This window comes from Heptranchias perlo, unplaced genomic scaffold, assembly GCF_035084215.1.
Source record: "Heptranchias perlo isolate sHepPer1 unplaced genomic scaffold, sHepPer1.hap1 HAP1_SCAFFOLD_52, whole genome shotgun sequence".
Taxonomy (NCBI): domain Eukaryota; kingdom Metazoa; phylum Chordata; class Chondrichthyes; order Hexanchiformes; family Hexanchidae; genus Heptranchias; species Heptranchias perlo.
In genome coordinates, this window is record NW_027139537.1 from 2,419,458 (window position 1) to 2,441,088 (window position 21,631).

Here is a 21,631-nt window from a genome sequence, read left to right on the forward strand (position 1 = left end):
ACATTATCCTTAAAAATACCTGGAATCTTCCCGGCAAGCTTGAGCCAAACATAAGGATATAACTGTTGTTATGGGATCTGTCTGAGATACATATTTAATTTCCAAACAGTTATGTATTTTGGGAATTCAGAGTGTGTTGTTTTATTGTTGTTAAAGCAATTCTAAATCTGGCTAAACCAAAGATGTTGATTAAATTGTAATTTCAATTTTTCTAGTAAATTAATATTAAATGTTTGTTTTGTTCATAAAGCCATGGTTTGTGCCTGAAACTTTATCTTTAGGATAAAGAACCCATTATTTAAATGTAACATTAAACATCGTGGAGACAAAAAGGAATTGCCCCAACTTACAGTGTAAAATCACTTTGCACCTTTTTGCTCCTCCATCTGTACCATGTGTAACTTTCCCAGTGAGCTGCTGGATTCTGTAATAAATCAAATCAACTCTTACCCCTTCTGCTGTGTTACTAAACTGGAGAGGGTCCCGCAGCACTCTCCTGTTCTGTTACTGTTACAAATATTATTATTGTTTCAGATTAAAGAAAAATATGAAGAATGGAGAAATGGATTAAACCCCAGATCAGGACTACATTCAGATTGAGTCCAATTTTACTCTGATTTATTTAACAGAAGCTAGAATTACATTCTCTACACAAAATGGCTCATTGGACCTTTCCTCCGAATGTCTGGTCTCTCTTTCTCTGTACTAATTAAGTCCAAATGACCAAATGTTAATCCATTTTTTTGCAGAAGTTCATATTTTGGTCTTTATTTCCCTCACTGCACCGCTGTCTTTGTGTTAAACACCAGCTGGTGCCAGTCTCACACAGTTTGTATCTTTAACTATAGTGGAACAATGATTTAATAGGAACACCAAATGAACCCTCTCCTTGTCTCTCACCGTAACAAGCTGCTCCTCAGTGAGATGGATGCCTTATTAACGGCCATTATGTTTCAAGATCAGGACGGCCATTTTGTTTAAGCTTCATTGCGGCCAATTTGTTCCTGATCACCATATTGCCCCCATTAAGTTGGCCGCCTTGCCCCTCAGTTAAATGGCAGCCTTGCCTCTCAGTAAGATGGCTACCTTACTGGTGTCCATTTTGTTTCGGTTTCATGGCATTGAAGTTGTTGTTCATAGATTCATGGTTTCAATGTAACTATGGCACAAGAGGAGGCCATTCGGCCCACTGTGTGTGTGCCGACTCTTCGAAAGGGCTGTCGAATTAGTCCCATTTCCCCCTCTGCTCTTTCCCCAGATCCTTTATGAAGGCTTTGTAATCGTAGTTGTATAATGGAAATACGTGTATATGTATAGATGCAAATTGATGTTGTAGTTGTTGCTGTAATATATAAATACATGTTGTTGTTGTCGATAAAGATTGTTTCTCAATCTTTTACTCTTTAGATTCTTCTCCTTTATAAACTGGGCTTTGTTTCTGTGTAAATGAGTGTTGCTGAGAGATTGTCCTTGTAACTGAGTGAGGGATCTTACTGTGTATTAGGTTTTTAATAAAACTGTTTTGCTTTCGCTGTTTTAAACGTCATGAATTTGTTTGAACTCTTTGGCTAATTGGAAAAATCCACAAACTGTAAGTTGATCATAAACTACAGGCTTTTTGTCCACTGCTAATTAAAACAAGAGAAAATAGCAAAGGGAAAGTTCGTTCACCTTTGGAAACTGCAACATAAAGGGTGAAGTAGCAAAACATGCCCAGGGTTTGTGTCCCCTGCTCCAGGAACAGAAGAGAAAATGAGCACAGGGGCAATTTGGACCCTGCAGCAAACACTAACCAGGACAGGCAGACAGACCATCACCATTCAGGGGAGGGACGGGGGATGGTGAGTGAGGGAATGAGTGGTAAATCAGGAGAGAACACGCAGCAAACTTGTATTAGAGAGCGAGAGAAGCAACTTGTGCTCTTCAGTCTGCCCTGAGTGTCTTTCTGTCTCTCTCTCTCTCCCAACTTTTCTCTCTTTTCTTTCGATTCTCTGCTTTGTAACTGGGGATTTTGTTTGTCAGTGGTGTTTGCTGAGAGATTGCCTGCCTGTGTAATGGGATGAGTGAATGACTGAGTGTGAATGTGTTTGAGTGAGTGAGTGTGAGGGAGCTCTGGGCTCTTACTGTGCCTTTTTAATCGCTTGCTTTGTTCTTAATCAATTCCTTTTCACAATCTCTCTCTCCAGAGGAATTTGTTTGTGGATATGCTGTAACATAAAGATGTGGAATGAGAATGTTTGGGAGGAGGAGGATTCCATGTTCAACAAGCTTTCTCTCCACAGCGGACTGACCGAGGCCTTCACCAGAGGCTGCACGCAATGGGGCTCACGTGAATTTTGTCTGGGTCACTATGGGATCAATGGATCACGGTGGGATCACTGGGAACAGTGTGGGATCACGGGCTGCTGGTGGATCACTGGGACACTGCAGGCTCACTGGTACATTGTGGGATCACTGGGACACTGTGGGATCAGTGGGACAATGTGTGATCATTGGGTTGCAGTGGTATCACTGGGACACTGCAGGTTCACTGGGACATTGTGGGATCATTGGGTTACGGTGGGATCACTGGGACACTGCAGGTTCACTGGGACACTGCAGGTTCACTGGGACATTGTGGGATCACTGGGGCACTGTGGGACCAGTGGGACACTGTGGGATCATTGGGTTGCAGTGGGATCACTGGGAACCTGCAGTTTCACTGGGACATTGTGGGATCATTGGGTTACTGTGAGATCACTGGGGCACTGGCGGCCATTTTGTTTAAGATGGCCGCCTTACTGGCCGCCATTTAGTTTCAGCTTCATGGTATTAAAGGAGAAATTTCTTTACGCATTCTATGTAATATATAAATATTATAACACACGTTATTTTATATACACAAGTTGTTGAATACAAATAAAGTCTCTCAAACTTTTACACAAAATGCAGTTTGGATACTTGGACCTCTGGTTGCAACGTGAAATCATTGGGTGCGCATTGGGAACACTGGGTGCACTGTGGGATCATTAGGATCATTTTGAGAGCACTGGGACACTCTGGGATTACTGGGGCACTTTGGATCACTGGGTCACTTTGGATCACTGGGTGCACTGTAGGATCAGTGGGTCACTCTGCGATCACTGTGGGATCACTGGGTGCACTGTGGATCATTGGGACACTGTGCATGACTGGGGAACTATCACTGTGTGCACTGTGGATCACTGGGACACTGTGGATCGATGGGGCACGATCACTGGGTGCACTGCGGGATATTTATTTACACAGTTGGGTCGAAAGGCACTGTTTACCTGCTGTACATTCGATGTAATTCTACGTAGTATATAAATTGTTGTTGTTGTTGTTGTTCTTCTTCTTCTTCTTCAGGGAATCCCAGAGAGACTTCTTTACCCAGTTGGGCCGAATGGCTTCTTTCTGTGCCGTGCTATATTCTTTGCAACATATATATATATAAAGATAAATATATTTTACATATATGAATAAGTTGCTGCAAAATAGAAATAGCAGTTTGGCCGAATGGCCTCGGTGCCAGACTGTGCTGTACTGTACATTCAATGTAAAATATATATAACTATATAATTATATTACATATATTATACTGCATGTTCAAGAATTTGTTGTTGTTGTCAAATAAGGAATTCAAAGTAAAATCTTTACCCAGATGGGCCGAATGGTCTGTTTCTGTGACGTGCTGCATTCGATGTAATATTTATTTAAAGATATATGATATTGTATTATACATACAAGAAGTAGTTGTTGTAAACTGGAAATAGCAGTCGGGCCGAATGGCCTCTGTACTGTGCTGTACTCAGCATTCGATTTTAAATATATATAAATATTTCATTAGATTATAGATTGTATTATATTTTCTACTCCAGAAGTTGTTGTCAAGTAAGAAATTCAGGGGAATTTCTTTACCAGATGGGCTGAATGGCCTGTTTCTGTGCCGTGCTGTATTCTATGTAATATATATATATAAATATATGCACGGGGTTAAATTCGATAACCCCCGAATCCGGGCGCGGGGGTCGATTAACCCCCACGTGATTAACCTGCACTCGGTCATTGAGATGCAGACAGCCCGTGAGATTGGTGCTGCCTGGTGATTTACCTGAGTCCTGCGAGCAGTCAGGCCTGGCTGCGCTGTTGAGCGGCTTCTCACCAGCAGGGGGTCCCCGATATTGCGTGAGTGGTCAGCACCTCTTCAAGGCAGCCTGCACCTCTTAAAGGCAGCCTGCACCTCTTAAAGGCAGCCTGCACCTCACAAAGTCAAAGATTTGATTGAGATACAATCCTCCGGGGTCATTTCTTCTCCTACAGTTTTGATTGGCAGCTTCTTTTGAATAAAACAGATCATTGCTTAAAATGACTGGCTCCCAGTCACTGTTTTGAAGCCATTTGTCAGCCTGTCTTTTTCAAACTGGTGAGTCTGTTTGGAATCTCTGAGAATGTTAATCAAGTCGACAGCTTCCATAGTGTGTGAGAAAAAGACAACAAAGAACCAGGATGTTCGAAATTTCGGTCACAGTTTCGTATAGCATTTGTGAATTATTTATTATTTTCTTTTCCAATAAGGATCTGGTTGAGCTTTACAGTAAAACTGTAGTCTTACTGATGCTATTTGTTTATTCTCTTTCTGTTTCATCAATTTGTTTGGCAGTTAAAGTCTAAAACAAGGTCTAGTGTAGTGTGAATCTGTCACCCTCTGAAGAGCAGGCACTATTCGGCACTGGATAGAACGAGTGGGCTGAGATAATCTGAAGGGGTTTCACTGTTCATTATCTGGAACCCTTCAAATGTTACATTGATATCAGGACAAGTGGAAACACTGAGACATTGAGAGTGAAGCCTCACCTATCAGAGGAGCTGCTTTTTCAAACTTAGAAATACAGCTGATTTCAGCAAAATTTCACTTCAATAAAGTAGGCAAAAAGGCAACTATCTCTGAACTGTCTCCACTATCTGAAAAACACGGAGATTTTACTGATCGGGGAATAATGATCTTGTTCAAAAAGTACGAAATAAAAATCAGTTGCAATCTTTTTAAAATAACGATCTGATTTAAAGCATTCTCCAAACAAACAAAAGCACCGAGCATTCCCAGGACATTGAGAGATTATGTGAGTGGGCAAAACTGTGGCAAATGGCGTTCAATGTGGGGAAATGTGAGGTCATCCACTTCGGATCTAAGAAAGATAGATCAGAGAGTTTTCTAAATGGTGAGGAGCTCGGAACTGTGGACGAGCAGAGAGATTTAGAGGTCCAAGTACAGAAATCATTAAAAGCTGGTGGACAGTTATAAAAATAATTTTAAAAAGGCTAATAGAATGTCGGCCTTTAATTCAAGAGGGCTGGAATATAAAGGGGTGGAAGTTATGTTACAGCTGTACAGAGCTCTGGTTAGACCCCATCTGGAGGACTGCATTCAGTTCTGGGCACTGCACCTCAGGAAGGATATATTGCCCTTGGAAGGGGTTGCAGCTCAGATTCACCAGAATGATATCGGGGCTAAAAGGGTTAAATTATGAGGACAGGTTGAATCGACAAGGCTAGTATTCCCCTGAATATAGAAGATTAAGGGGTGATTGAATTGAGGTGTTTCAAATGATTGAAGGATTTGATAGGGTGCAAAGAGAGAAACTACTTCCTCTGTTGGGGGATTCTAAAACAAAGGGGCATAACCTTAAAATTAGAGCTAGGCCGTCCGGGGTGATGTCAGGAAGCACTTCTTCACACAAAGGGTAGTGGAAATCTGTAACTCTCTCCCACAAAATCTGCTGAGGCGGGGGTTCAATACGAAATTTCAAAACGGAGATTGATAAACTTTTGTTCGGCAAGGGTTTTGAGGATTAAGGAACCAAGGCGGGTCGATATAGTTAAGATACATATCAGCCGTGATGTAATTGAATGGCGGAACAGGTTGAGGAGCTGAATTGTCTACTCCTATTCCTATGTAACAAGTTCATGTGGCTGAATGGACTTCTCTTGTTCCTATGTAACATGCTTGAGGGGCTGAATGGACTCATCTTGTTCCTATGTAACATGCGCGAGGGGCTGAATAGCATCCAGATCCTGTATAACAGTCTCGAAGGGCTGAATGGCCTCCTCCTGTTCCAGTGCAACAAGCTCGAGGAGCTGAATAGCCGTGTCCTATTCCATTGTAATAGTCTCGAGTTGCTGAATGGCCTTCTCTTCCTGTACAACACGCCTGAGGGGCTGAATGGCCTGCTGCTGTTCCTAAGTAACAGCCTTGAGGGGCTGATTGGCCTCCTGGTCTGGTGTAACGGGCTCGGGGGCTGAAAGGCCTCCTCCTGTTGCTACCTGACAGGCAGGAAGGGTTGATTGACGTCAAGTTCCTGTATAACAGGCTCGAATGGCTGAATGGCCTCCTCCTATCCCTGTGTAACAGGCTTGAGGGTCTGAATGGCCTCCAGTTCCAGTGTAATGGGCTTGAGGGGCTGAATAGCCTTCAGTTCCCGTATAACACGCTCGATGGGCTGAGTGCCCTCCTCCTGTTCCTATGTAACAGGCTCGAGGGGCTGATTGGCCACCAGATATGGTGTAAGGGGCTCGAGGGGCTGAATGGCCTCCTCCTGTTGCTATCTGACAGGCTTGAAGGGTTGATTGGCGTCTAGTTCCTGTATAACAGGCTCGAAGGGCTGAATGGCCTTCAGTTCCCATATTAAAGGCTAGAGGAGCTCAATGGCCTCCTTCTGTTCCTGTCGAAAAGCCGTGAAGGGCTTGCCGCCATTTTGTCCAAGATGGCCACCGTACTTGCCGCCATTTTGTCCAAGATGACCGGTGAACGAGCCACCATTTTGTCCAAAAATTAGAGCCGGACCTTTCAGGAGCGAGATTAGAAAACATTTCCACACACAAAGGGTGGTAGAAGTTTGAAACTCTCTTCCGCAAACGGGAATTGATACTAGCTCAATTGCTAAATTTAGATCTGAGATAGATAGCTTTTTGGCAATCAAAGGTATTAAGGGATATGGGCCACAGGCGGGTATGTGGAGTTAGATCACAGATCAGCCATGATCTAATCAAATGGCAGAGCAGGAACGAGGGGCTGAATGGCCTGCTCCTGTCCCTATGTTCCTATGATATTATGTATATGGAATTCCGACAGGCATTTGGTAAGGTTCCACACAAGAGATTGTTGGCAAAAATGAAAGTGCATGGAACTTGAGGCAATGTATTGACATGGGTAGAGAATTGGTTAGGAGATAGGAGACAGAGAGTAGGGATAATGGGCACATACTCCAATTGGCAGGATGCGACTAGTGGTATCCCCCAGGGATCTGTAACTGGGGTCTCAGCTTGTCTCCATAATTATCAATGACTTAGATGAAGGAACAGAGAGTCGTATATCCAAGTTTGCTGATGACACTAAGTTAGGTGGTACAGTAAGTAGTGTGGATGCGAGTGGAAAGTTGCAAAGGGACATTAATAGATTAAGTGTTTGGGCAAAACTATGGCAGATGGAGTTCAATGTGGGGTAATCCACTTTGGACGGATGGTCAGGGTATTTTCCAAATGGTAAGAAGCTAGGAACTGTGGAGAAGCAGAGAGAATTAACGGTTCATTCACATAAATCAGTAAAACCTAACGGACGGGTCCAAAAAATAATTTAAAAGGCTAACGGAGTGTTCGCCTTTATCTCAGGGGGCTGGAATATAAAGAAGTGGAAGTTATATTACAGTTATATAAAGCTCTGGTTAGATTGCGTCTGGAGTAACTGCGTTCAGTTTTGGACACTGCATCTCAGGAAGGATAGATTGGCCTTGGAGGGGGTGCAGAGCAGATTCACCAGAATGTCACCAGGGCTGAAATGGTCAAATTATGAGGACAGGCTGCATAGACTGGGCTCGTATTTCCTCAAGTATAGAAGATTGAGGGGCGGTCTGAGCGAGGTGTTTAACATGTTTAAATGATTCGATAGAATAGAGAGAGAGAATCAATTTCCTTTGAGGAATCAAGAACGAGGGGGACATCACCTTAAAATGAGAACCATGCCATTCAGGTTTGAAATCAGGAAGCACTTTTTTACACAAAGGGCAGTCGAAGTCTGGAACTCTGTCCTCCAAAAGACTGTGGATGCTGGGGGTCAACTGAAGCTTTCAAGACTGAGATCGATAGTTTTTTGTTGGGTAAGGGTATCGAGAGATAGGGAGCAAAGACGGGTAAATGGATTTGCGGTTCTGATTATCTCTGATCTCATTGAAGGGTGGAACAGGTTCAAGGGGCGAAATGGCCTCCTCCTGTTCCCAGTGGAAATGTTGAGAATATGTTTTGTTGAGTCTGTGATATCAGGTTCCACATCTGTCCAAACAAGGCAGGTCACATTTGGGAGTTCAATCACACGCGAAAGGTCCCCGGTTCGATCCCGGGCGGACACATTATGTTGGGGCAGATATTGTTTTCATCTGTGAAAGAGCCGGTCCTATTAAATTTAACACAAATTCGTGGTCTCACGAGCACTGAACATTTTAAACCGAGCCCTTCAAAATACAGTGTATAAAATGAGAAGGGATAAAAAGTTCATCGCACAAAAGAAATTATTAAAGTTTTCCAACTTCCCTCAGTAGCCTTTCATTCTGCAAAATAACGTTATCAGTTAATTAATGGTGAATAAAACAATGATTGTTTTTATTTCTAAAATGCGATTAATATAAAAAGTGTTCAAAAGTTGCTTTGTTGACCTGGAATCGCACCCCGGCCGTAGTGGTAAAAGCGCCGAATCCTAACCACTAGACCACCAGCGAGTTTTATTTACAGTGTCATCAGATTTAACATGGATTTCTCTTTCTCTGTGATTCAGCTTTTAATTCTTTTTAGTTCCTGATTGTGGATATTCCCGTGATTAAATAGGAATAAAGTACAATAGGCTCAGGAAAACCCGGGGAGGTGGCATCCCGCTCACTGAGCCTGTCGAGCAGCATTTATCTTACCAAACACTGGAGTGAGTGAAACTGTCTCGGGGGGTGGGGGGGTGTCTCAATGTGGAAAGGGTGGCGAGTGAAAGAGCCATTTATCAGTCAGGATGGCCGAGCGTTCCAAATTACTGCGTTTAGTTTGCAGTCTTCTTTAGAGGCATGGGTTCGAATCCCACTTATGACATTGGGTTTTTGACTCCTATTTTATTTGATGCTTGAGCTGCAGTTGATTTTTCGGCCCAGTTGATTTGCTGTTCCCGCAATAACCAACCCGGTCTCCGTCCACGGCACGTTTTGACGCCCACCAGTTCATCCCGAAACCGAGCTATGAACGAAAATATGCTGGAAGCACAAGGCGGTCATTCAACAACTATGGAGAGAACAGAAACTTGGGGAAATGCACCATCGGCATAGGAGTACGCCATTCAGCCCCTCGAGCCTGCTCCGCCATTTGATATGATCATGGCGGATCTGTGATCTAACTCCATATACCTGCCTTTGGCCCATATCCCTTAATACCTTCAGTTGGCAAAAAGCTATCTGTCTCAGATTTAAAATTAGCAATTGAGCTAGCATCAATTGCCGTTTGTGGAAGAGTGATCCATCTTCGACCACCCTTTGTATGTAGAAATGTTTTCTAATCTCACTCCTGAAAGGTCTGGCTCTAATTTTTAGACTGCCCCCGAGTCCTAGAATCCCCAACCAGCGGAAATAGTTTCTCTCTATCCAGAAAATGTCAATGACACAGTCAATGAAAGGTGCAGTTCACGAAGGCGGCTCACCAGCACCTTCTGAAGAGCAATTAGGGAAGGGCAATAAATGCTGACCTTGCCATTGACACCCACATCCCATGAATGAAGACAAAAAAAGTCTCCTGCATGGCTGAGTAATTTCCTGCTGCTAAACGACGGGAAAAATGAAACAATCGGCTTCAGTCCTTTGAACGAACTGTATACACTTGCCGTCGAGCTCAATCCCCACTTGGTCCTCTGCCCCGAATATCCACTGCATCAGAAAATCCTCCATAACATCGAATCACAGAATGGAAACATCATAGAAGGAGGCCATTCGGCCCATCGTACCTGTGCCAACTCTTTGAAAGAGCTATCCAATTAGACCCACTCCCCTTCCCTTTCTCCATAGCCCTGCAAAATTTTCCCCTTCAAGTATTTACCCAGTTCCCCTTTGAATGTTATTATTGAATCTGTTTCCACTACCCTTTCAGGCAGTGCATTCCAGATCATGACAACTCGCTGCGTAAAAACATTCTCCTCACCTCTGTTGCCAATTACCTTAAATCTGTGCCCTCTGGTCACCATCCTTTCTGGCACTGGAAACAGTTTCTCCTTATTTATTCTATCAAAACCGTTCATGATTTTGAACACCTCTGTTAAATCTCCCCTCAACCGTCTCTGCTCAAAGGAGAACAACCCCAGCTTCTCCAGTCTCTCCACCTCACTGAAATCCCTCATCCCTGGCACCATTCTGGTAAATCACATCTGCACCCTCTCCAAGGCCTTGACATCCTTCCGAAAGTGTGGTGGGCAGAATTGTGTGGTGGCCAGCTGGGGCCTAACCAGTGATTTATAAAGGTTTAGCATATGTTCCTTGCGTTTGTACTCTATGCCCCTATGAAAAAAATCAACGATTCCGAACACTTTTTTTTTCTCAATCTATTCAACTTGTCCTGCCACCTTCAAAGATTTGTGTCCGTATACCCCCAGGTCTCTGTGTTCCAGCATCCCTTTAAAATTGCACCATTTAGTTTAAAGAGATGGCACAGGCACGATGGGCCGAATGGCCTCCTGTGATTCTATGATTCTATGTTTTTGATTACACCTCTATGAAGCGCTTTGGGATATCCCCCAGAAGTGGGAGTCAGCAGTTCACTTTCTCCCTTAACACTTCCATCTGACCCAGGCTGGACTAAATAGATGTTTTCGTGGTGTAATGGTTATCATGTTGGTCTCACACGCGAAAAATTCCCGGTTTCATCCTGGGTCAGAAACAATTTGCTGGAACTTGCTCCTCACAAACTTCCAGGGGCGAGCTTTCTCTCGTGTAAATTGGGCTGCAATCCTTTCACATTCAACAACGGCTGCACCAGATTCCTGGTCTCATAACCACTGAACACTTTTCAGCAGACTCCAAAAATAAAGTGCATAAAATGAGAAGGGATGGAAGTGAGAAAAGTTAGCGTAGTTTCGACAGTCACTCGGTAAACTTGTTAGCATTTCGTTCAGTGCGAAACAGAAAGTTGTAGGTTTATTGATGGTAATTGAAAGGATCATCTCAGGGACTTGAATTATTTTGTATAATTAAGTGAACTGTTGCGTGAAAACAAACTCTCTGATTATGAATCGAACCGGGGCCGCGGTGGTGAAGGAGGCGAATTCTCGGCACCAGACCACCAAAGATCGCTGCAGCAGGTGATTGCCAAAGTTACAATTGTATTGCGCTCCAGCCGTGTTAGATTAAAAAATATATTTCTGATTTGTCGGATGAAAATGCATTTCGTGACTGCTGCTTACAAATGGATTTCCATGTATCTGTATTATTTATTCATTTATTGGGATGTATATATTGTAAATGTATTTACATGTATCTATTATTTATTCATTTATTGAGGTGTATATATTGTAAATGCATTTTCTGGATATTTGTTTCTAGATATCTCATTTTTTATTACACACAAATACATAACACAGTTACACAGAGATATAATGATAACCACCACACAGATACACCCAAATGTATTTATACTTCGGAACGTTAATTACTTGAAAATGAAGACGTTTTCCTGTGTAACTTGTGTGGTTTTGATGAATGAAATGTTTGTGAAAAGGCATCCGTGGAGAAGGATTGAGAGCTTTTAGGACTAGAGGGGAAATGAGGAGATTTCTTTTCACACAGAGGGTTGTTCCGATCTGGTAGCCACTCCCTGAAAGGGTGGTGGAAGCAGCTTTCAGAGGAACTTTCAAAAGGCAATTGGACAGGTACTTGAAGAGGACTGATTTTTAAGGCTACGGGGAAAAGGCTGTTTTGGTGGACGAAATTGGACAGCTCTTTCAAAGAGTAGGCAGGGCAACACGGCCGAATGGCCTCCTTCTGTCCTGCAATCGTCTATGATTCTATTCCATGATTTTAGAGTGGGACAGGAGAGATGTTCTTCAATGAGAAGTAAAACTGTCCCAATCAGAGCAGAGAGAGGTGACTGGCCAGTTCCCCTCTGTCCAGTATAAGTCCCCAGCGTCTTTTTTGTGGTGTAGTGGTTATCAGTTCGCTTTACACGCGAACGGCCCTGCTTTCGATCCTGGGCGGACAATTTATGTTGCAATTGCTGTTCACATTCTATATTAATGACTTAGATGAGGGGACCGAGTGCAATATATCCAAGTTTGCTGATGATACAAAGGTAAGTGGGAAAGTAAGCCGTGAGGAGGACGCAAAGGGAGTTGGACAGGTTAATTGATTTGGTAAGAAGGTGGCAGTTGGAGTATAAGGTGGGAAAATGTGAAATTGTCCACTTTGATAGGAAGATTGGAAAAGCAGAATATTTTTTAAAAGGTGAGAGTCCAATAAATGTTGTTATTCATAGTTGGGTGTACTTGTAAACAAATCACAGAAAGTTAACATGCAGTTACAGCAAGCAATTAGGAAGAAAAATGGTATGTTGGCCTTTTTGAAAGGAGGTTGGAGTATAAGAGTAAGGAAGTCTTGCTGCAATTAAATAGGGCTTTGGTGAGAACACACCTGGAGTACTTTGATGTCGTCTACATGGATTTTAGCAAGGCTTTTGACAAGGTTCCAATTGGCAGACTGGTCAAAAAAGATTTAATTGCACTAGAGAGGGTACAGAGGAGATTTACGGGGAGGTTGCCAGGACTGGAGAATATTGGCTGTGAGGAAAGATTGGATAGGCTGGGGTTGTTTTCTTTGGAACAGAGGAGGCTGAGGGGTGATTTAATTGAGGTGTACAAAATTATGAAGGGCCTTGATAGAGTGGATGTGAAGGACCTATTTACCTTAGCAGGGAGGTCAATAACCAGGGGGCATAGATTTATAGTGATTGGTAGAAGGATTAGAGGGGAGCAGAGGTTTTTTTTTCACCCAGAGGGTGGTGGGGGTTTGGAACTCACTGCCTGAAAGGATGGGAGAGGCAGAATCCCTCGTTACATTTAAATAATACTTGGATATGCACCTGAAGTGGTGTAACCAAAAAGGCAACGCACCGAGTGCTGGAAAGTGGGATGAGGCTGGGTGGCTCATTTTCGGCCGGGTGGCTCATTTTCGGCCTGCGCGGACGCGATGGTCCGAATGGCCTCCTTCTATGCCGTAAATTTGCGATGATTCCACAAAATTGGAAATTGTTTTTTCGAACAGAAATTCCCTCAACGGGAATCGAACCGAGGTCGCGGCGATAAAAACGCCGAATCCAAACCACGAGACCACCATGGAAGGCACGTGGATTGTTTATATATATCTGGGAGTGTTTGTATTAGGTACAAATAATATCTCTGGTTTCGTGACTCTGTTAGTTGCAAATGTATCACATGCATCTGTATTATTTATTTATTTATTGGAGTGTGTATATTGTAAAGCTACTTTTGGCGCTGATAAGAGTCTGTATAATTCCGCAATTAATGCTTTATTTGCGTTCTCACAACAACAAGTCTGTCCCACTGGTTCCCCAGAGTCAGGGAGGGAAGTGTCTGATGGCCTCTTTTATTTAATGTTGCAAACAGACACAAACACTCGTATTCGTTCAAAATCAACCTGCAGGTGGACACACACTCAAAGATAAACACAACCAATGATATGGACGTTATGTTGGGATTGCTGCACATGAACACCCAGGGGCGAGTTTACTGCAATGATAGACAAGAGTGGCCTGGTGATTCAGGCCTGGCTAGCTCAGTCGGTAGAGCATGAGACTCTTAATCTCAGGGTCGTGGATTCAAACCCCACGTTGGGCGAATTCTCCTTTAAAATTTTTATTTTGCTTTCAGGGGCGAACCCCAGCTCTGACTCCCCCCTGACCTCCCGTGCAGTGTCACCGCGCACATTGTGGCCGCGCCCGGGCTGATTTCTCTCTCTCTCTCACCCGGGACCGCTGAGTCTGTTGTACCGTGATCACCAACTCGTCCAGTTTGTAAATTTAAACCGGAACAGGTGCCTCGCAAAGGGCAAGAGAAGTATGGAAGGCTGCAACCTCTGAGAAAATCTCATTCCCATTGGAGGTTTGTGCATTTGAACCCCTAACACTTTCTGCACCTTCTAAAAGTTTTGACATTCACTGTACAGGATGCGGCACCGAGAGACTCGTCTCTTACGCTCACAGTGATGCGTAGGGCCGTTTTCACTCGTAAAACAGCTATTGTGATATTGTGATATTGTCTTAGACTCCCGCACCAGCGGAAAGGGTTTGTCTATCGACCTTTCAAAATCCTAAAAAGCCTTCTATATTCCAGGGGATACAAGTATGTAACCGCTCCTCATAATTTAACCCTTCGAGCCCTGCTAACATTCTGGTAAATCTGAGCTGCGCTCCTTCCAAGGACAATATACCCTTTTAGAGTAAAAGGGAATAAAACTTGAAATGAGCGTCACTGAGGATCAGTTTTTTCTCACTCAAAGTTATCTGTTTAATGAAGTAAAAGATGCAGCTTTTCAAGAAGAAGGGAGCAGCCACTGTCGCCCTTTTTGGCAGGAGAAAAAACGCTTGCCTGGATGTTTATGGAGAGCAAGTTTCAACATATTGTTTACGCTTGGGAACTTTTTGCGTGTAAAATAAACGCGATAACCGCTACACTACGGAAACCACTAGTGTCTCATTAAAAACAATGGTGAACTGACTTAGTCTCCTGTCTCTGTTCTGATTTGGAATGCGTTGCTTCTCCTTCTAGCAACACTTAATATGATACAACACAGAAGGAGATCATTCGGCCCATCGTGCCTGTGCTAGCTCTTTGAAAGTGCTATCCAAGTAGTCTCACCACCCATAAGCTCTTTCCTCATAAGCCAAGCAATTTATTTTCCTTTTCAAGTATTTATCCAATCCCCTTTTGAAAGTTACTATTGAATCTGCTTCCACCGGCCTTTCAGGCAGCGCATTCCAGATCATAACAACCCGCTGCGTAAATTATTTTCCCTCATGTCGCATCTGGTTCTTTTGCCAATTACCTTTAATCTGTGCCCTCTGGTTACCGACCCTTCTGCCACTGAAAACAGTTTCTCCTTATTTGCTCTATCAAAACCTTTCATAATTTTGAACACCTCTATCAAATAATCTCCCCTTAACCTTCTCTGCTGTCAGGGGATAATTCCAGCTTCTCCATTCTCGCCACATAACTGAAGTCCCTCATCTCTGTTACCATTCTAGTAAATCTCCTCTGCACCCTCTCCAAGGCCTTGACATCTTTCCTGAAATGCGGTGCCCAGAATTGAACACAATACTCCAGCTGCAGCCTAACCAGTGTTTTATAAACGTTTAGCATAACTTTGTTACTTTTGTACTCTATGCCTCTATTAATAAAGTCAATTTCACCAGGCTGTCTATGTCCTCCTGAAGTCTGATACTGTCCACCACATTGTTTATTACATTCCCGAGTTTCGTGCCATCAGCAAACTTTGAAATTATACCCTGTATACCCAAGTCCAGGTCATTAATGCATGTATCAAAAATGAAAACTGTTTGCAGTGTGACATGTGTGATTTTAAGCCTCGTTTTTTTATATCTCATAATTTAACGCATTGCACCCTGGTAACAATCTGGTGAATCTGTGCTGCACTCCTTCCAAGGCCAATATATCCTTTCAGATTAAAAGGGTGTAAACCTCAAATAAGCGTCACTGTGGATCAGTTTTCGCTCACTCAAAGTTAACTGGTGAGTGAAATAAAAGAAAGCGCTGTTAAAGAATAAGGAAGCAGCCACTATCGCCCCTTTTGACAAGCCTATTTTGTGGCACTTTATCAAAAGCCTTTTGAAAGGCCATATGCACAATACCAACCACATTACCCTCATCAACCCTCTCTGTTAACTCATCACAAAACTCATTCACGATTTGCCTTTAACAAATCCACAGTGCCTTTCTATTATCAATCCACACTTGTCCAAATGACTATTAATTTTGTCCCAGATTATCATTTCTAAACTGACTGGCCTGTAATTGCTGGGTTTATCCTTACACACTTTTTTGAACAAGGGTGGAACATCTGCAATTATCCAGTTCTCTGGCACCAAACACTGTATCAAAGGAGGATTTAAAGATTATGGCCAGGACCTCTGCAATTTACACCCTTGCTTCCCTCAGCAACCTAGGATGCATCCCATTCGGACCAGGTGACTTTTGTACTTTAAGTACAGCCAGCCTTTCTAGTACCTCCTCTTTATCAATTTTCAACCCATCCCGTATCTCAAGTACCTCCCCTTTCACTGTGATTTCGGCAGCTTTTTCTTCCTCGGTAAAGACAGATGCAAAATACTGATTTAGTACCTCAGCCATGCTCTATGCCTTCACCCGTAGATCTCCTTTTTGGTCCCTCATCGGTCTCGCCCCTGCGCTTACCACCCGTTTACTATTTATATGCTTTTGGAAGACATTTAATGACTTGATGAAGGGATCGCATGTGATATATCCAAGTTTGCTGCTGATTCAAAGCTAGATGGGAAAGTAAGCTGTGAGGAGGACACGAAGAGTCTGCAAAGGGATATAGACAGATAAATATGTAGGCAAGAACGTCGCAGATGCAGTATAATGTGAGGAAATATGAGGTTATTCACTTTGGTGGGAAGTACAGAAAAACAGAATATTTTTGAAATGTTGAGAAACTATTAAATGTTGATGACCAGAGAAACTTGGGTGTCCTGGACACCTGAACTCCAGGTTGTGCTAACCTAGTATCAGCATCCAAAACCTGATGACGGAGAATGTCTAAAAAAAAACTAAGACAACAAACAATGCTTGGTGGTTCCTGAGAGTCAGCAAAGTGGGATCGTTTACGACCATGAGTTAAGATCAGTGGTGCTTACGTACAGAACAATGCAGCCGAATAATATAAAGATAGGGCATGCTCGCTTCTCAAACGTTCGTGTTCTCAATAGGGGGCAATCAGAAGTCCATTGCCACAAGAAGTCCGCAACGGTCAGGTCTGATATACCTGGATTCGCAGACAGGTCAGGTTGTGTTGATTACTTGTCATTAATGTAAACTGTAGACAGTTGTATAATAATAATAATACTGTTGAATGTAATGTTGAAGACAGCTGTAGTGCAACTCTGTTGTAAGGCAATCTATTAAACTTGCTATTTGGTAACCACTTGGGCTTAAATCAAGCGGAAGTTATTGTTGATGGATTAACAACCCATAGTTGCGACAGTCACGGGAGAAATCCGCTAACAAACATTCACTTTATACAAAACATCACACCTGCAGTTTACATTTTCACACGTTCTTTTTTGCAGTTCTAACCAAAGTCCAAACATCGAAAGTCCACGTGTTTTTCAGAAGTTTCCCGTCCTGTTATGTATTTTGAGCAGTTTCCTGCATAAATCAACATCGCACCCATAGTTTATATTTTCACACGTTCTCTTCTGCAGCTCTAATGGAAGTCTAAACACCGAAAGTCTAAGTGTTTTTCAGGAGTTTCCCCTCCTGTTATGTATCTTGAGCAGTTTCCCACATCCTTTTCCTGTGATGTGATAATTCTGGGTGCAGAATGAGTGTAATTGGATTTGCTGCAGTCCGCTGACAGCAGACGATGGAAGCGTGCGCCATGCTGCCTTTCAAGTAACCTTTGCTGATTTTTTGCAGTTCAATTTCGGTTTAAACAGCGTTGTTTCTTTACCAGCATAGCTTTATTGGGGCGAGGGGTAATGAGTTTGTACCGGGAAATTTGTAGCTGCCCATTGCTAATTGATCTTCAATTGACTCAATACATTTCAATTAAAATATCACAAAAAGACGGACTATTCCTGCACCCACTTCCCGACCCCCGACCACAATGTTCCAACTTACTCCACTTCTCCATCGCTCCTCCTGCCAATCTCTAACTCTGTCTCTAATTATAAATCTGTCTATCGTGCTCTCTTTGTACTAATTTAATGTTTCTTTATCTCTTTCAACTATATCCATTGTTATTTTCACCTTATTAAAAATCAGTATAAATCTCCTTCGACCGATTCGTATGTATCGTTGTCTCTCCACTGCTTTAAATGTATCTATCTATCTATCCATATATCTATCTATCTATCTATCTATCTATCTATCTATCTATCTATCTATCTATCTATCTATCTATCTATCTATCTATCTATCTATCTATCTATTTTTCTATCCATCTATCTCTCCATCTATCTAACTATCTATTCATCTATCTCACTATCCATGTATATATCTCTCTATCCATCTAGCTCTCTTTCTATCCATATATCTCTCTATCCATCTATCTATCCATCTATCGATCTATCCATCCATCTATCTATATATATATATATATATATATATCCATCTATCTATATATCTATCTACCGATCGATCTATCTCAATCCATCTATCTATCGAAATAGCTATCTATCTATCTATCTATTTACCTTAATCTCCCTATCTCTCGAGATCTGTTTCTCCCTCCACCTGTTTATTGCTCTGTTGTTGTTTCTCTATCGCTTTCTGTCTCTCCTCCCTCATTACTCAAGTTTATCAAATAACTTTCTCATCTTTATCAAAAAATGCAATATTAAAGCATGAGCATGAGGTAAATTAGCAAATTACAAGGTGGGGTGGACTCAGTATGTCGGTCTGTGAAGACGTCACCGACCCCTCTTCCTCCTTCAGGCTGCTGATCACAGAAGTCTCCCTGAGCAGCTTCTGGAAGAAGAAGCGCGAGCACTTCTCGTCCTGCTCCACGGAGCGGACTCTGGAGCGAAAGATCATCTTTGAGGCCCCTTTAACTGGATGGATCACACCGTGAGATCACAAGGTGAGGCCCCTTTAACTGAACGGTTCACAGCATGAGATCACACGATGAGGCCCCCTGAACTGGACGGTTCACACCGTGAGATCACAGCATGAGGCCCCTTTAACTGGACGGTTCATACCGTGAGATACGGTATGTATTGTACTGTATTGCTTCGAAATAGTGAAATTAGTTTTAACTCTCTGTATACTTAAATTTTATGCAGTAATATATGTTGTGTAATAAAAAAAATTCGCAGAAACTTTCGAATCAAACCTCCAAAAGTTATCCATTGCTCCACTGGCCCAGTTTTCAAAAAGCATGCAGTACCTCACATTCCCACAGAGCTGGAAAATGAGCAGTTACCGAGTCAGTCTCGGTCATGCCCACGCGATTCCACGAGTCCGGAAGTGTCAAAAGGTGCACGGTGAACAATCACCAAAGAGAGAGACATAAGCTGCTTCCTTTCGATCGCTCAGCTTGTCGAGCGGTGGACTATAGTACAATTAACAGATCAAAGTTTGCTGGTTCGAAGAAATAAACGTGCTTTTGGAGTAAGTAGCTCAAGGCCATTCTTGGAATTTTACAGGCAGCCAACAACTTAACATGTTGGCGCTGAGGCACAGGAGACCACTTTTCCTTTGTCAAACCTTAAAGCTTTCTGTGTCTGTCAGAACACGGCTGTTTTGCTCGAGCATTTGCCTCTGCTCACCAGCAGGGAGTGCCTTTGAGCAACAACACTTCAAACCGCTTTCAGGCAAAACAGTCTTCGATCAGGCAGACAGACAGGGCTCTCGCTGCTCCCTCAAGCTCGGGGCCGCTGTTCCTTTCCTGTGATCTCGTCTACCTTCCGCAGGCTCGGGCTCTTCTCAGCATCATTCACGATTACTGTGGCTTCCCGTTCGACTGTTGCTCACTTGCTGATGCTCGATGCCACCGATTGGAGCAAAGTATTGATTGTCGTCAGGGAGGGAGCCAACCCAAGGCAAGATTTCTCTGCTGATCGTGGAACTGCTTGGAGGCGAGTGCGAAACAACTACTGTGAAGGGCATTGAATAAAGAGGGCAGTAGCAACATAGATACAGAATCGGCTAAGGGACAGGAAACAGAGTATTGGTGAACTGTTGTTTTTCGGACTGGGGGGAGGTGGACAGTGATGTTCCCCAGGGGTCGGTGCTGTGACCACTGCTTTCCTTTATATATATTAATGACTTGAACTTGGGTGTACAGGGCACAATCTCCAAATTTGCAGATGACACCAAACTGCTAAGGGTTAAGAATAGTGAGGAGGACAGTGATAAACTTCAGGAGAATATATACAGACTGGTTGCATGGGCGGACACATGGAAAATGAAATTTAACGAAGAAAAATGCGAATTGATGCATTTCGGCAGGAAGAACGAGGAGAGGCAATATAAACTAGAGGGCACAATTCTAACAGTGATACAGTAACAGAGAGATCTGGGGGTATATGTGCACATATCATTGAAAGTGTCAGGGCAGGTTGAGAAAGTGGTTAAAAAAAATACGGGATCCTGGGCTTTATAAATAGAGGCAGAGAGTACTAAAGTATGGAAGTCACGATGAACCTTTATAAAACACTGGTTCAGCCACAACTGGAGTATAATGTCCACTTCTGGGCGCCGCACTTTTGGAAAGATATGAAGGCGTTCAAGAGGGTGCAGAAGAGATTTACTAGAATGATTCCAGGGATGAGAAACTTTAGTTACGTGGATAGACTGGAGAAGCTGGTATTGTTCTTCTGGGAATAGAGTCGGTTGCAAGGAGATTTGATAGAGATTTTCAAAACCATGAAGTGTTTAGACAGAGTATATAGGGAGAAATCGTTCCCATTTGCAGAAGGGTGAAGGACCAGAGGACATAGATTTAAGGTGATTGGCAAAAGAACCAAAGACGACATGAGGAAAAACGATGGGGCGAGGGAGTGGGACCAGCTGGATTGCTCTTGCATCGAGGTGGTGTAGACTCGATGGGCAGAATGGCCTCCTTCCGTGCTGTAACCTTTCGATGATTCTGGTCGAGTGTTCGCTGAGCATGTGAGAGATGGCAGGATAGATTCTTGCATTCTCCACTCACCTTTTGATTGGGTCAATTGTCCAAAAACAAAACTGGCGTCAGTTTTCAGCGAGCCCATGGTCCATGTACTTCTTAAGCTTCACTGCGTGCTACGGTACAGAGAGGTCAAGGGGCAGCAAATCTTTTGGTGTGCTGCAGGAAGAAAAAAAATGATTTTGGTCTTGAGCAAAGATGGAAAAAAAAAGCTTAATAATGCCTTCTCTGAGGATTGAACTCAGGACCTTCAGATTATGAGACTGACGCGCTGCCTGCTGCGCTAAGAAGGCACTTGATGCATAAATATCGAGGCAGCACTATCAAGTAGGACAGTTTGCAAGGTGTAAAATCATAAACTAATCGGCAGTTTGCAAAAACTCTCCATCCAGGTGGAAATCGAACCAACAATCTTCTGAACTTTGGTCAGACACGTTCCCCATTGCTCGACTGGCCAAAGGTGTGTTGAGTAAATCGGAGCTCACACGCTCACAGCGCTGCGGTATGAGCAGATACCGAGTCAGTCTCGGTCATGCCCACGCGACTCCACGAGTCCGGGAGTGTCAAAAGGCGCACGGTGAGCAATCACCAAAGAGAGGGGCCTTTGCTGCTTCCCTTCGATAGCTCAGCTGGTAGTGTGGAATATTTGTAGAGATTAAAACTTGAAAGCA

At 43.1% G+C, this 21,631-nt stretch overlaps 2 non-coding genes across 2 annotated transcripts; one reads left to right on the forward strand and one right to left on the reverse strand.

Annotated features, from left to right (window-relative positions):
* Positions 1-13,839: 13,839 nt before the first annotated feature.
* On the forward strand, positions 13,840-13,912 carry trnak-cuu (transfer RNA lysine (anticodon CUU)). The gene has a single exon. It is a non-coding gene; the product is annotated as a tRNA-Lys (tRNA).
* A 7,268-nt stretch (positions 13,913-21,180) lies between these two features.
* On the reverse strand, positions 21,181-21,253 carry trnam-cau (transfer RNA methionine (anticodon CAU)). Its single transcript has one exon. It is a non-coding gene; the product is annotated as a tRNA-Met (tRNA).
* Between the last annotated feature and the right edge of the window lie 378 nt (positions 21,254-21,631).